Here is a 17564-nt window from a genome sequence, read left to right as displayed (position 1 = left end):
GGCAAGTTCATTGCCTGGGATTCCGACGTGATCTGGGGTCCAGGCAAACACCACTGAACGACTGGACCGTTCCAGGGCATAGATGGACTCCTGGATGGTCGCTACCGAAGGATGACGAAGGTAGCACTGACCAGTAGCTTGTAGGCTGCTCAAGGAGTCAGTACGCAGGAGAAATTACTCGCCTGGGCATGAGTTGATATGCTCAAAAGCACTAGATATGGCCGCCAGCTCTGTAGTGAAACCAGTGCAGCCATCTGGCAAGGAGTGCTGTTCTGTATGTCCTCCATGAATATAGGCAAAGCCATCGAGCCATCGGTGTGAACCACTTCATGGCCGCGGTACATGTCGAGAATCGAAAGGAAGTGACAGTGGAAGGTCGCAGGGTTTACCGAGTCCTGGAACCATGTGAAAGGTCCAGGCGAAGGCGCGGCCTAGGTGTACACGATGGAGGTGTTCGTGAACGAACCTCAAGTATAGGTGGTAAATGCAAGGACTCCAGTTCAGAGAGAATGGATCGCACACGAACTGCAATTGTAAACCCTGACCTGGGCCGCCGATACGGGAATGAAGCGCCATGGGTGAAAAAACGAGACGGTAATTCGGATGCACTGGGGAACTATGAACGTATGCAGCGTAACTGGAGATCAATTGCACACGCTGAACCGTGGATTTAATTTCAAAGAATATTCTTAAAATTTATTTTATTCACTAGCGATTCATCGAGAACATTAACACATTTAATCACACTATGTGAGCGTGGAAATAGTTGCCAGGGATAACTGATGAAATCAAAATCAAATTGCTTTTAACAAATGGGGATTTTATTCCAAAAAGCTTTTTTTTTTTTTTTAAGAAACAGATTTAAAATTATAATCAGAAATCACCCTCTAAATATCAAGTTACAATTTATTCAGAGGCAGAAAGAAACAAAATTTTGAGTGTATGAGCTTTCGTGCTGAGAACCTGGCCGCTCCCTTTTGACACGGCCGTAGTCACGACCGCTCACAACAACGTCTGAAAGACTACACTGGTGCAAATCTGCAACACACCAGATTACCTTAAAGTAAAAGTTTTAACAATTCACACAAGCACACAAACTATGCACCCTGTAGGAGGGATGGAAATGGTACAAAACACTAAAATTAACAGATGAACTTGCCACCAGAGGTGCAACTTGATTTTAACTTCTAAGAAAAGTCTTATGGTGAAAGGGTGGCAACTTTGATTACTAAAATGATCATTTAAACAACAGCCCATGAAATGCAATCTTATATAAAATTATACAATGTTGGCCAAACGAGTTAACATGTTCTACAGTACACATATACCGCCTCTGAAGATGATAGGCAAGATAGAAACATATTTCAGGAATTAGGCCGTTACACTCCAAGCAATAAATTCGTTAACACACCGAATCCGGCAAACATGACAGAGGCAGCTATTAACTTACAGCAGATTGATAGAGAGAATACCGAACAACCCGAACCGCAGGTTGCTCTAACCCGCCCCTACTCCACAAGGAAAAAATGGACCACCCAATTCATAAATAACCACCTTCCGGTGGGTGGGCAAACAAAGCGGCTGGTGACCTCACCAAGAAAACAAGTAGAATTTAACAAGTAAATGTAACAACATTTCACCAATCACTTAACTTCTAATAAACTGTGATTTCTGGAGAAGACCTGGCACAGCACCCCAACTCGTTCTCCCGAACCGTCCGCTGCCAGCCACTTCAACGGACGCAGGAAGGCGCGCCGATCTCCCGTCTCACGGCGTCGCAGCTCGCACCGGCCAGACCAATGTCGTGGGTTGACTCCTCTTGCTCTCGTGTCGGCCGCGAAGCCACTACCCCTCGCTATACGGGGCGGCCCACTGGACTGACGTGGCGACCTCACATGCACCGACGCTCAAGACGGACAAGTCATCTTGTGTCTCAGTGCGCGACCGATCAACCGATCGATCCAACCGCCAATGACCATTGCCTGAGCATCTGGAGCAGACTGGCGGCCTAACGTGCAGACTCAGATGCAGGAACTAAGCCTCGACCAGGCGACCACTCGTTGAGTTCTCTTACTGGTGGAGTGGAAAGACTCCCATTTATCCGGCTTTAAAGATTGATCCGAACGAAAGACATACTATCACTCCGGACGACAGACAGACACTAGCTGCCATACAAATTCGGGCGAGAGACAGACTAGCAAGCTGGGGACGAGAGACTGACCCCAGACTGACCCAGACTGACCAACTGGCGAGCTCATAGCGCCCATTAAATGCACGTGAACAGGCAACCTTTCCCCTTTCCCATCAGAGGGAGACACCAAAGCTGCGATTGCCACAGCGGCACCACCGCCAGAAATGGAGGGCTACTGCTTCACACAACAAGCTGTGGTGGGCTCTTCAAAACAGCAATTTTTACCATGGATCACACGCCTAAACTGCAATGGAGGGACTCAGGCCTCCACCAGGACGCTGGTCACTGGACTCGTCTAAAAGCTCCTGTCGCTGGGCGAGCGCCACATTGGTGCACTGGGTCGAGAAAGTGCAAATCTAAGAGTGCTGCCGAACCATAAACCAGACTCCTGTAGTCAAGGCGGGATTGAACAAGGGCTTTGTAGAGCTGCAGCAGCGTAGATTGATCTGCACCCCAGTTGGTGTTGTTCAGGCAGCGGAGGGCATTGAGGTGCTGCCAGCAATTCCGCTTAAGTTGACGGAGGTGAGGAAGCCAAGTCAATTAGGCGTCGAAAACCAGTCCTAAGAATCGCTATGTCTCCACTACAGTGACTGGATCGTCATTGAGGTGAAGTTCTGGGTTTGGATGAACGGTTCGACGTAGACAGAAGTGCATAACAAACAACTTTGCTGCCAAAAACTGGAAACTATGGGCTAGAGCCCATGACTGCGCCTTTTGGAAGGCTCCCTGTAGGTGTTGCTCAGCATCAACAATACTGGTGGAGCAGTACGAAATGCAGAAGTCACCTGCATACAGAGAGAGTGTGACGGACGGCCTTACAGCTGCTACTAGACCCTTAATGGCCACTAAAAATATACACTCAATATGGACCCCTGCAGGGCCCCATTCTCCTGGATATGGGGCGAACTATGGGAGGCACCAACTTGGACACGGAAGTACGAAGCGATAGGAAATTTGGGATAAAAATCTGGAGCAGACCTCTGAGTCCCCACTCATATAATGTGGCAAGGATATGATGTCGCCAGGTTTTGTCATACGCTTCTAGTAAATAAAAAAAGGCGGCAACCAGATGTTGGTGTCTGGGAAAGGCTTTTCGGATGGAAGACTTTAGGGACGCAAGAGTGGCAGAGCGACCCTGGTGGAAGCTGCCCTGACATGGAGGTAGTAGACCATGTGACTCCAGGACCCAACCCAACTGCCGACACACCATACATTCCAGCAGCTTACAAAGAACATTGGTGAGGCTGATAGGTCGATAGCTATCCACGTCAAGCAGGTTTTTACCGGGTTTAAACACCTGAATGATGGTGCTCTACCGCCATTACGATGGAAAGACGCCATTGCACCAGATCCGGCTGAAGATGACAAGGAGATGTCACCTGTAATCAGATGAGAGATGTTTAATCATCTGACACTGGATCCGATCTGACCCAGGAGTTGTGTTGGGGCTATGTGCAAGGGCATTGAGGAGCTCCCACTCTGTAAATGGGGCATTACAGGGTTCACTGTGGCATGTAGCGAACGAGAGGACTTTCCTTTCCATCTGCCGTTTGAGGGTGCGCAAGGCTGGGGGGTAGTTCTCTGATGCAGATGCTCGAGCATAGTGCTCAGCAAAGTGCTGAGCAATCGCGTTTGCGTCGGTAGACAACACGCCATTGACGTTAATACCAGGCACACCTGTTGGGGTCTGGTACCCAAAAAGAAGTCTGATCTTCGTCCAGACTTGGTAAAGTGTCGTATGACATCCAATGCTCGAGACTTATCTCTCCCAACACTTCTGCTTCCGTCTTCTGGTAAGTTGGCGAACACGGGCATGGAGCCCCTTAATGGCTATGATGTACTCCAGGGAAGGGTGCCGCTTATGCCGCTGTAGAGCTCGCCGACGCTCCTTAATTGCCTCAGCTTCTTCTGGCGACCACCAAGGGACTGCCTTTCGCCGGGGCCACCTTAAAGAGCGAGGGATCGTGTTTTCTGCCTCAGAAACGATTGTTGTAGTCACCTGCTCAACCATCACATCGATGTTACCATGTGGGGGAGATTCAATGGTGACAGCAGAGGTGAAAGTTTCCCAGTCCGCCTTGTTTAAAGCCCATATGGGCAGGCGTCCGTGGGCCTGACGCCGGGGCAGTGACAGGAAGATGGGGCATTGGTCACTACAACACAGGTCGTCATGTGCTCTCCAGATGGGAGAAGTCCTGGGCTGCAAATGGATAAATCAATGGCAGAGTAACTACCATGAGTGACACAGAAATGTGTGGCGGCTCCAGTATTTAAGAGGCAGAGGTCGAACTGAGACAGTAAAGTTTCGACATCTCTGTCTCGGCCAGTAAGCACGGTGCCACCCCACAACTGGTTATGGGCGTTAAAATCTCCCAAAAGTAGGAAAGGTTTAGGGAGTTGATCAATCAGTGCAGCTAATACATTCAAGGGCACCTGAACCATCAGGAGCAAGATATACATTGCAGACAGTTATTTCCTGTGTCGTCCTTATTCTGACAGCCACAGCTTCAAGAGGGGTTTGAAAGGGCACAGTGTCACTACAGACTGAATTTTGGACATAAACGCAAACTCCACCTGACATTTGATTACAGTCACTACAGTTCCTGTAATATCGCTTTGGTCGCAGAGGGCAGGGGTCTGCATTGCCAGGAACCAAATTTCCTGGAGGGCAATGCAGAAAGCAAGTGTAAAGCTTAACAGTTGCTGTAGCTTGGTCAGGCGGTGGAAAAAACCACCGCAATTCCACTGGAGGATGACATCGTGATACTGGAAAGGCATTGAACATTCAATGAGGCAGCTTACGCCTCAGGGTCCCCTGCTTCCACCGACTTATTGCCTGAGCAATCTATATCAATTGTGTCCGACGTTCTGGCGAGATCTAGGCCCTCAGTTGAAGCCAGAATCTCCACCTCATACCCAGGCTCAGAGCTTATAGGTAACAGTGGTGTGGGTGTCACCACAATTTCCTTGGTCTTAGGGGTCTTCTTTTTGGAAATTTCTCGCTGCTCCTTGCGTTTCTCTCGCTGGGAGGGCTTCACTGATTCAGTCTCTGGGACTGAGGAGGATCGTGAAGCCCTACGACTATCTGCTTTTTGGCACTTCATGTACTGGTAGGTGTCATCTTTCCCACTAGCAGAAACCTGGGAAGGGAGTGACCCAAGGGATCCCTTCCTGGCGAGAGGAGCCAAAGAAGACTTACTTTTCTCTAGCTGGGAAGTGGGGGATGGTGTCCCCGATGGTTGGGGAGGGGGGCAGTGCTTCTGAGGTAGGTGGTGCAGAAGCAACAGGGGGCGGGGAATTGCCCCCCCCCCCCCTCCCAGCCACCATCAAGGAGGCAGGTGTAGCCTTCTGGCTCTGAGAGCCGACTGGAATTAGTGGAACTGATGGGGCTACAACTGTTCTTGTAGCGGCTGCATACGAGGAGGTCATAGCCACAGGATGTAGGCGCTCATATTTTTTCTTAGCCTTAGTGCAGGTCTGTCGGTACAGGGTATTATATTCCATGATTTTCCTCTCCTTCTGTAAAATCCTGCAGTCTGGCAGGCAAGGTAAATGATACTCGCCACAGCTGACACAGATGGGAGGTCTGGCACAGAGTATTGGGATGTGATGGACGTTCACAATCTCGACATGTGACACTGGAAGTACAGCAGGAAGACATATTGCTGAACTTCAAGCACTTAAAGCACTGCATTGGGGAATGGTTATATGGCTTGACATCACCTTGACCTGCTCGGGCAAGGTGTCACACTTGAAGGCCAAGATGAAGGCACTAGTGGCAACCTGATTATCCCCCAGACCCCAATGGACGCGCCTCGCCGCTCTAAATTGGCTCGCAGCTCGTCATCAGACTCAGAAGAAGGTACCTGTGGAATGTAATACCCTGGACCACATTCAAGCTCTTATGTGGCGTGATAGTAACAGAACCATCCCCCAACTTGTTACAAGCGAGTAAAGCCTGTGACTGGGCAGAGGATGATGTTTTTACCAAGACTGACCACGAGCGAATTTTGGACAAGTCCTCCACCTCCCCAAACATATCCTCTAAATGCTCTACAAAAAACTGTGGCTTCATGGAAACAAAGGCCCCGTTAGTTCTCATAGATATGAGGTACCAGGGTGAATAAGGTTTGCTGCCATCCTTAGCCTGGCGTTCCTCCCACAGTGTGGCCAGGGAAGGGAATCATTTAGGGTCATACTTTCTTGCATTGTACTGAGACTTGGAATGCTTAGAGATTGCTTGTGTCTGATCACCAGCAAATGATGACGTGGTACACTTCATCACGCGTCATCCCCCCTGATGCCACCCGCTCCGACCAGGGACTCTTCCCATGGGTGCCACACAGCCGCAGCAAAAGCCACCTGGCAGGATGGCCTTTGCTGAGAGTCCCGATGCCCCACGATGACGGGCATCTATTCCGTGTTATACGTGGGGAATTAGCGGTGGAGGCATCAGCAGAGTGATCCCTGTGTTGTCAGGGGGCTGCAGTCAACAGGGTACATGGCGGCCCCACCACAACAGACTGGCTACCGTGCTGGATATCAGGTGAAAAGAAGTGCATGGTTATCGTCGGCACAGAAAGCGACACTGCATAGTGCATGGTGGAAAACGCACCCAGGAAGGTTGGGCAATAGATCTCAATGCACGATGGACATGATGCACCATGTTGGGTGCCCATCCCCAATTGGCTCTCTCTTCAGTAAAATTCTGAAAAATGGAGGTCAAACCCTACAGGGGACCACCACATAAAGCCCGAAACGTGTGGACTCCTTTTAGTCGCCTCTTATGACAGGCAGTAATACCTCGGGCCTGTTCTAATCCCTGGACCTGCAGGGTCTTGCAAGATGATTCTCTGTCATTCCAGGAAGAAACAAAACTATCACAGCGTCACCAGATATGTACCAATCGTCACCAGACATGTACCAATATGTTGTCATGACGTATCATAGTCGTTGAATGACGATTATGTTTCTACAGGCAAAGTCTTTCTTGAGTGGGCTAACAATTTAGGAGCGCATCTTGTTTATCAATGATGCAGCGGCTTAATTACTGTTTCATGAGGAGTTTACTGGTATTTAAGGTAAGAGAGAAGAATGGAAAGTTGTACAGACCACTTCAATGCTTACAAAGAAAAAAAAAAAACCTAATCCACTGAGTTACAGACCCATTTCATTGACATCGACATGTAGCAGGACGCGTGAACAAATACTTTGTTCCAATGATATGAAATACCCCGAAATATATTAACTTTTGACGCCAAATCAGCATGGATTTGCATAGCATCTCGCTTGTGAGACATAGCTGACACTTTATTTGCACCATGTACTGCTTACAGGGGCTCTCAAACTGATTCAATATTTATAGGGTTCAAAAAGGCTTTTGATATCAGCCCTCGTAAATGGCTTCAACCACATTGCTGTCCAATGGACTATCCTGTCAGTTGTGAGACTGGATTCGTGATTTCCTGTCTGGGCCACAGTTCGCAGTAATTGACGGGCCGTCACTTAGTGAAATGGAAGTGATGAGTGTGATTCCTCAAGTAATGCGATGTAGATCTTCTGTTATTTCTAGTACGTATAAACTATTTAGCAATTAGAACATTTTTCTTACATTTGTGGCAGGTAATGCTGCCGTCTAGTAAACTACTCAAAAGAGCAAAGCGAATTGCAAAATAATGTTGAAAATATATCTTCATGGTGCAAAACATACTGACTGACCTAAACAATAAAATATGTGAGGTTCTTCACATGAATACCAAGGCAATTCCGTTAAAATTCACTTACACGATATATCAGTCACATTTAAAGGTTGTCGATTCAACTAAATGGGGAAGGAAACCAAACACCGTGTTTTATTGGAAGAGTACGTAGAAGATGCAACAAATAAAGTGACCGCGTGCAACACAGTTGTGCGTCCTTTTCGTGAGATTTCCTGCGTGGTATAGGATGCCTACGAGGTTGGACTGACTGAAGACACCGTAGAAGTTCAAAACATGACAGCTCGTTTTGTATTATCACGAAACAGGAGAGATTGTGTCATTATGATAAACGATTTAGGATGAAAATAATTGAAATGTCCGCGTTTTACTTTCGGCGAGGTGTTTTCACTACATTCCAATCGCGAACGTCGTCCACTGAATACCACAATATTTTGTGTTCCCCGACAGACAAAGGAGACATGACTATTGTGATAAGAGACATTGGTGCTTGCCCGATAAGGTTTAGTTGTCCATTGTTTCCACGCCATTTTTGACAGTGGAACAGTAGAGGAATAATGCGACAGTGTTTCAAGCAGCCCTCTGCCAAGCACTTAATTGTGAATTGCGAAGTATTGATATGGGTGTAGACGCAGATGTCAAGGGATGAGTAGCAGGAAGGAAGGAGGAATCTAGGAATGAATAGGTGTAGATAAGTGCAAAGTATTCCTTACTTAGTCGGATGCCACAGTTCGTTTTATCTTAGGACAGAACTAAGAATGGATTATAGGCAAGGGGATATGAAGGAATGCAGTTTCATAGGTTTTGAGAGGAATCACAGAAGACAGTAAAGAAGGGAAACATTAGACGGGAACGTATAGTGTTTTCAATGGAATTCGCTAGATTGGTTTATAATGATTTGGGAGAATGAAATAGAAGGGCAATAGGGGTACTAATCTAAGAGAGGCTAGAGTGGGTGAGTGATTGAGAGAATGGAAGGGAAATTAACAATAAATAAATGTAGGACGAAATCATCTGTATAAATTTTGGAGGATGGAGGGTGTATTAGTGGATGGAGTGAAGAGAGAGATGTGTCTGAAGTAACACAAAGTACTTTTAAAGCGTCCATCTAAATTTATTACTTTGTAAGTATATAGACAGGAAACAAATGAAATAAAAATAGAATATTTAACAAACTGTATATTCAAAGGAAACTCACTTCAAAGGAAAACTAACTCAAATTTTATTTTATCTGTTACCAAGTTTTCTTCAACCGGTTCTCAATGAGGAAAAATGAATAAAAATACGACGTAACACAACGCTTTAAGTACTCTAACATTTTACCCAGAATCCAACATTGTTCCATATTTCTATCATACGTCTTGGCATAGACTCTATAAGCCGTCAGACTAACAGTCCGAAGAAGGAACTTCCCCCCAGTGTTCAAGAACGCAGTCGCAAAGGCTGTCAGCTATAACTGGTTGTTTCCGTGGCCACTTCTCTATTAGCGTTCTGACGACCTCAACCCACATTTTTTGCATACGGTTAATATCAGAAGCCCGTGGCGTGAAGTCCATGACATTGGCGCCAATCGCGGAGAGCTGACGCTGAACGAATGCAGACTTGTGAACGGGAAAATGGTCCTCACGCAATGTGAAGTCCCCTTCTCTGTAAAGTATTCACACTGAGAAAAGCGTCACATTTTTCAATATGTGGGTGTCCTGTTCGCTGTTGAGAGTTCCTGCTAACCAGTGAAGAACTCCTGCCCCTGTTGCAGAAACACATCCCCAGCAGGAAACAGACAGTTGCCCATTTCCTCTCGTCGTGGTTACATATTCGTGTAGATCGCGAGCCCCTTGCAGCCTGTAAATTATACTTGGACCGACGCTGCTGGTGGAAAACACCTCCTCGCCAGTGAAAACGGCGTTTTCCCATGACACACTCAGATGGAGCTTCGCATATGCGCTGGTATAAAACATTGTCTCCACTGAGCTCTTGTTTCACGGCGGATCGTTGTGCATACAGTCCAGTGCCCCTCAGCCTTTGACGAATCGCGTCGCTGGAGGCGGGGTGGTTGGTCTCCCGCCGCTGCTGTTTTGCGTACAGAAAGGAATTTTCTTTGCGCTTAGACAGTAGCTCCCTATCCTCCTGCTGTGAGCTCACTCTCTTCTTGCCTGTGCTAGGAGCTCTGTTGGTAATGCATCTTTCAAGATAATTTCTCCACCGTCTCGTTGCAGTGGAATGTGCACAACATACCTTCTGCCAGTTTCTCTGATTGAATATCCACCTCCTTCCATAAGAGCGAGGACTATCTCGAGATGATCTCGCCAGTGAATCATTGCAACGGGTGGCCTGATGTGTTTTTCTGATTGGCGCTCTTATAGTGACGACAGGAGAGGAAGTAAACAAATTTACATCAAAAGGGGTGGCATAGGCTGAGTCATGTGCTATGGCTGTGCCGGCCTGTACTGGGCTGGAGGCTGTCCGCCACTGCCGGCCCGCTTGCTTCAGTCTCATCCGGGCACCAGGCTGCAGCTGGCCGGCCAACCTGTTACACGCCCAGCATGGCTGGCCCTTAGCTCGTGAGCCGTGGCTATTACAGGCCCCGGCAGCAAAGCCACACTCACTGTATGAGAGATCAAAAGTTACGTTTAGCCTGCCCAAGTCTGTAGTATAAACTAACGCAGCGAGAGCTATTTTGCTATAACATGAGCAGGCACATCTACTTTTGACGTCTCATTCAAATATTTAACGAAAAATAAGTTAAAGAATACACTCATAATAAACGTAGCTATCACAGAATATTTGAACTAGCTAACAATCGCACGACGTAGGAAACTATTCTTTCTTGTAAGCGCTCTGCATTAGATCTCGCCTTAAGAAAGTATGCATTGTACCATGATAACTAAGCGAATTTTAAATTTAAACGTTTTTGTTAGTAGCCTTGCCAAATAATTGTGTATACATTGTATACATAGTATATCATTCACATTTTGAGCACTTATAAAGTGTACTCAATGTCTCTGAAACAATAAGGGATGCACGACGGAAATTACGTTCCGCTGAGCCACTGCAGCTATACACAGTTACTGTGTAATTCACAATTAAGTGTTTCGTAACCAGTTCACAGAATCGCTTCAATTTCTCGACCATTCCACTCAAGTATGAAGCTAAAGAGAAACGAACACCAAAACGTTTATGTGCGAGTTCTAATTAATCTTGTATTATTACAGTTGTAATATCATCCTGTGTACGGCAACGGCAACAAAAACTGTTGGCATTCGGAGGACAGAGATGGTGGTTGAGACGTCTTGGAAATAACGTGTCACAATGAAAAAACGTTTGTTTTAATATTGAGCCCTCAACTTCTCCCCCTGCCCCCTACAACCTGATGGAAAAAAAACATCCGAAACACTCTCTCGTCTAATTCACTGTACTACGAATTTAGCTGCCTTCTTTCAACGTTTTCGATGTCCTCCGTTAACACCGTCAGATAATGATCTAACAGTGCTCAGCAATATTCCAGAAAAGATCGAACAACCATAGTGCTGGCAGTCTCCTTAATAGACTTCTTGGGTCTTCCAAGGCTTGTGTCAATAACCCACCATTTGTTTCACCTTCGTCACAATACGTGATATTTCCCAGTTACGTTGTTTATGTTTGCAGTCCCTAGGACTTTCGATAGCTCTACAATCCTCAAACTTGTTTTAATTACCGATTTCTCGAAGCTTGACGAAACCTTCTTAATAATCATGCAGAGAACCTCACACATTTTATTGTATAGGGTCAGATGTCATGTTTTGCACTCTGAAGATATATTTTCAACATCATTTTGTAATTCGCTTTGTTCTTCTAGGGACTTAGACGACAATATTACCTGCCACAAATCTAAGAGAAATGTTCTGATTGTCTGCTAAACAGTTTATATATATATATTTTAGAAATAGCAGAAAGTCTACGTCACTTTCCTTGTGGAATCATACTCGTCACTTCCGTTTCACTAGATCATTTCCCGTCTGTTACTGCAAACTGTGACCTTTCAGACAAGAAGCCACGAATCCAGTTGCACACCTGAGACGATTGTCCATAGGAAAGCTGTGTAGTTGAAGCCGCTTATAAGGAATGATAACAATCTCTTTTTGGAACTCTATAAATCAATTTCAGAGCTCCTGTACGAAGTACATTGTGCTAATAAAGTGTCAGCTATGTCTCACAAACGTGAGGCTATGCAAATCCACGATGGTTTGGTGTCAGTGGGTAATATATTTCATGGTATTTCATAGTGTTGGAACAAAGTATTTGTTCACACGACCAGCTGCATGTCGATGCCAATGAAACTGGTCTGTGACTCAGTGGATTATGTTTTCCTTTTTTTTTTTTTTTTTCCTTCGTAAGCATTGAAGTGGTCCGTACAACTTTCCATTCTTCTCCCTCGCCATAAATGCTAGTATACTCCTTCTGACAATGTAGATAAAGTAATTAAGTCGCTGCATCATTGATGCACAAGGTGCACTCCTACATTGTTAGCCCACTCAAGAAAGACTTTGCCTGTAGAAATATAATCACTCTCCTACGACTATGATAGGTCATGGCAACATAGTGGTACATATATGATGACGATTGGTACATATCTGGTGAGGTTGTGATAGTTTTATTACTTCCTATCTTGCAAGAGTCACTTGATATATTTGCAGTATACTATGCAAAATTCCGAATGAATTCCACTTTGGTATATCATTGACTTACCAAATGTATGTTTTCAGACAGGAGTGGTTACTTTCACGCAGCATCTACAGCTAATCTCATTGTCGACATTGTGAATTACCTGCATCAGCCATCACAATGACAATAAGGTTCAAATGGCTCTGAGCACTATGGGACTCAACTGCTGAGGTCATTAGTCCCCTAGAACTTAGAACTAGTTAAACCTAACTAACCTAAGGACATCACAAACATCCATGCCCCAGGCAGGATTTGAACCTGCGATCGTAGCGGTCTTGCGGTTCCAGACTGCAGCGCCTTTAACCGCACGGCCACTTCGGCCGGCCTGACAATAAGGAATGCGATGAATGCTACAGTTGGTCGCACTGTAAAGAGTAAGAGTCAGTAGCTCGCAGTTCCAAAAGGGCGCAAGAGTAATATTTTACCTCTTCTGTGCTAGACCTACAAACAGCTATACTGAACTCAGAACGACATATTTAGAAATTTTGTCATCGTAAGACGTCTCAATACATTCAGTAACTAGTAGATTTAGAGGTAAGAAAGATAAAATGCTGGGCAACTGCTACTGAAAATACACAAATATGTTAATGAAATCGTATCACTGTATACTTTGTCAATTGTGTTTCATTCAGCAATGACACTCACAGCCACACTGTCGTATTTACGTTGTAGTCAGGTAAAGCTACTTGAGTATGACAAAAGACTTGGCATTTCATTAAGTCAGTCATTCGTTGTATGTTGTCATTAAGAGCCACTAGTTGTATTAGTGTAGTGCGTGTTAATAGCATTTCCCTTCAGGTTATTGAACAAAATGGACACAAATATCAGAGAAATGTCAACAATATATCTACCTCGTTATCGATAACCGTCTGATGCTGATTCTGAGTTAAGCCATGTTTAAAGTGCAATCGGAAAAAAACTTACTTGACAGGTGGTTGATCGATAAGAGGCGAAAAAGGTAAACACATGCAGGTGCCAAATTAGAAGACGTGCGGTAGGCGTGTTTCTAGCCACACTCCTTTGAGCTGTGTTTCAGGTCGTATTTTTTACTCTGCTACTGCAAGTCATGTCATTTGTTGGCAACGAACGTCAACTGCAAAGGACACATCCAAGTGAAGCAGTTCATTGCGAATAACACCTCCATTGTGCACCAGATGTATATCAATAACAGACCGGCCGCGGTGGCCGTGCGGGTCTGGCGCTGCAGTCCGGAACCGCGGGACTGCTACGGTCGCAGGTTCGAATCCTGCCTCGGGCATGGATATGTGTGATGTCCTTAGTTTAGTTAGGTTTAAGTAGTTTTAAGTTCTAGGGGACTTATGACCTAAGATGTTGAGTCCCATAGTGCTCAGAGCCATTTGAACCATTTGAATTATATCAATAACAATACATTCTGTGGACGTATACAGGCCATCGTTTGAGATATTGTTTATTTTCTCCCGATGTGAAGTTATCATACACTACTTCAAATCGCCAATAGGCCGCATTGATCTAAATTTACAGTGATCTCCTGAAATATTTACGGTAAATGCCAGTATTAACCGTTTGAAATGGCTTAGGCGACTTCCTTCCCCATCCTTCCCAGTTCGAGATTCTGCTAAGCGTCTAATCTCGTTTTCGTCTAGACGTTGTACCGTAATCCTTCTACCTTTCTTTTAGCCGCGCGATCTCAGGCGCCTTGCCACGGTTGCCGCGGCTCCCCCCGTCGGAGGTACGAGTCCTCCTCCCTCGGGTATGGGTGTGTGTGTTGTCCTTAGCGTAAGTTAGTTTAAGTAGTGTGTAAGCCTAGAGACCGATGAACTCAGCAGTTTGGTCCCACAGAAACTTACCGCAAATTTCCAAATTTTCCTTTCGCTTAACCTCAATATGAGTACTGAAGGCACGTGTCGCACGACGGCTGACTATGCGCCACACTTGCCAGTTATCGGATATCGGATGCACTGTCGTTGACCATGGCAGAAATTCGCAGAATGTCCTTCACCAACGCCTGTTTGTGTTCCTGAACCTGGTGATTAATTTATCTCAAAATGGTCGTACTGAAACCGTACATCTTGACTTTCTTGATAGCACTCACTCCATACAGGGCACAGGCGTTTCGAACTGCATCCACTGCTTTCACCGTTTCATTAAACGCAAACCGAGCACAATATCGCAAATTTTAGACTTTCCTCCGTTTTAGACTCCATATTCTAAAGCATAAACGACGCTCGCAAAACGTCTAAAATTGGAAATATTCAAGTTTTCAAGGTAGGAGCTATGCTACAAACTTGAGCAAAATAAGGCCAAAGTTAAATACGCTTATAGCAACATGTCACACAAAATCGTCACAGAGCATGCTTCTCGGCTTTTGGCAAGATCAATGTGTAATTCTTTTATTAAAAAAAAAAACTTCAGACGGGAGATAAGGAAAGGATAGGTACTTCATTTCAGTTTCTACAATAAAATGTTAGATCACCTGTCACTTTAATTTTTGGACATCTTCCTTGTTCTTTAAACCATAGAGACAGGGACTCAGTCTCATTTATTTTACGATGATTCCTTGTCTTCACAACAAAATGGCATATTTGACGTGAAATATGACGTCTTTTGAGGATGTGTTCTTAACTTTACACTGGAGCAGATAGATACAAATCAGCGTGGTAACGGTTGGGTGACTGCTGCATTTGTGCGTTATCCAGGAGATACGGTGAATGCCGTTGTAGGACTGCACGCATTTAATTCAGAGATGTTATTGCTTATCGCACCTTTCAAGTAACCGAGGTTTTCAACAGGGGCATTGGTACATCATATTTCATGTCAAAAACTCCATTTGTTGTGAGGACAAGGAATCATCGTAAAATAAATGTGACTGTGTCTGTGTCTGTATGGTTTAAAGGACAAGGAATATGTGCAAAAATTAAAGTGGCAGCTGATCTAACATTTTATTGTAGAAACTGAAAGAAAGTACCTATCCTTTCCTTATCTCCCATTTGTTTTTTTTAAATAAAGAAAATACACATTATTTTCTGCCATAATGGCTATGTTTGTGGCCCGTGACTATGTGGGAAAATTATTTATTTCAAGTTTCTGCTACCAGTCACTTTTTATTTTATTTTATGCTTAATCTAACATAATGCAACGCGTTTCGAATATGTTCTGTTCATTTTCAAGTGTTCATACATACATACATACATACATACATAGAGAAATGTTACTTAAAAATAAACAGTCTTAAACTAGATTAGTCTAGAACACTTTGTCCATTGTTTTTAATTTTTTAATGTAGCTGCTGGTGTGACATTTGGGGGGAAGGAGGGGGGCAGTGTATATTTAGAAATCGAGATCAGTGATGTCTTCTGCTGGTTTTCTTCTTTGTTGATTCAAGAAATGTCAACGTAAATAAATGACTGGAACCAAGAATATCGATACAAAACCTCGATAATCGATACAGACTCACATGTTACAGTCCGCCATCTTGTGTTGTGCGTATAACATCGAAGCAATTTGTGCAGTGGCAATCAGTGACAAAATATAATGTGCAATAGTGTAATGTCAATCAACAGCTCCGCCATTACACCAGTGATGCAAGTAAAGCAGCAAGACGATGAAATTGTAAGTGATCAACTGTCATATAAAAAACTACAGCAAATCTGTCTAAGGGCACTCAGGGATACTCTCCGTGTGATGCACCTCTGGGCTTCTTTGTGAGTCTAGCTGCCGCACGCTGCCAGAATTGAGGTGTGTGTGTGTGTGTGTGTGTGTGTGTGTGTGTGTGAGAGAGAGAGAGAGAGAGAGAGAGAGAGAGAGAGAGAGAGAGAGAGAGAGAGCGCCGTCAGGCCAGCGGCAGCCGGCCCTTACTCCCCCCGCACTTGAGTTCTAAACTACAGTCACAGTCCCATTCTCCACCTCTGCCGTCACCCTCATGCAGCTTAGGGCCAGCCTGAGTGGCCCTTCTTTCCTCGCACCCCAGCGAATCCCACTGTCCCTGTTGCGTCCCCACTCTGCTGAACTTGCCTACTTGTCCACAAGTCTTCACAATGTTTGGGGCCAGCCACCTTGGGCCTGTAGCACTTAGCAGTAGATTCTGCCACGTACATTACTGCTTTGTTTTCCCCTCTTATTGCCATTCATCAAAAGGAAACGTGGGAAACAGTGAACGAGACCACCTCTCAGTAATGTTCCGTATCCTGGAGCTGTGTGGTTGAAACTAGAGTGTTTGTACATTGATTTTAAAATAAATCAAGTAGATTGTTTGTCTAAAATGCCCTTTCATTTATAAAGTACGGAAGAGAAGTTTGAAATCAAGCGGTTAGGAGAACAGCAACCACAAAATTTCTCGATGTCTCAAGTCGACGGAAAGAAGAAGAGAACTTTCTGCAACACGTACATGGTTCTGTAAAAAGTCTTGGTTAACAGTGAGTGAAGATATACCAAAAAATTATTTGGTTTCTATTGTGTGTTATTTGGTGGTGAGGCATTGCGAACAACAGTCAGCCGTAAGGATCTAAAGCATTTAAGTTAACGAACTAAGAAACCAGAAAGGGCTGCATTTAGAAAATCCCTGTAAATACAAAATGTTTGGAACAATTAATATTGGTGCTCAGTTTGATTCGGCGTATAAAATGTAAGCTCAGAAACACAATGAGTACGTTACGAAGAACAGAAACATATTAAGCAGAGTGCTTAATGTGACGGTTGGAACTATTTATTCACAACTGATACAAAGAGTCACATGTTTTCATCTGTTACTGTCCTTCAAAATAGTCACCAGCGTTGTGTAGAATCCGTTGCCAGCGATGTGGAAGGCGTAGTATACAATTAGCAGAGCCTGTTCCTTGAAGGAACGGTGACTACTGAACGGTACGTGAAGGTTTTGAAAATCGATTTCATTCCTATTATCCAAAGTTACCCGATTTCGACAAGATGTGGTTGATGCAAGACGGAGCTCGACTCCATCGGAGCAGGAGAGAGTTTGA

The sequence above is a fragment of the Schistocerca piceifrons genome, chromosome 3 (genome assembly GCF_021461385.2).
Source record: "Schistocerca piceifrons isolate TAMUIC-IGC-003096 chromosome 3, iqSchPice1.1, whole genome shotgun sequence".
In the NCBI taxonomy this organism is placed as follows: domain Eukaryota; kingdom Metazoa; phylum Arthropoda; class Insecta; order Orthoptera; family Acrididae; genus Schistocerca; species Schistocerca piceifrons.
Note: the sequence above shows the minus strand (reverse complement) of the source record.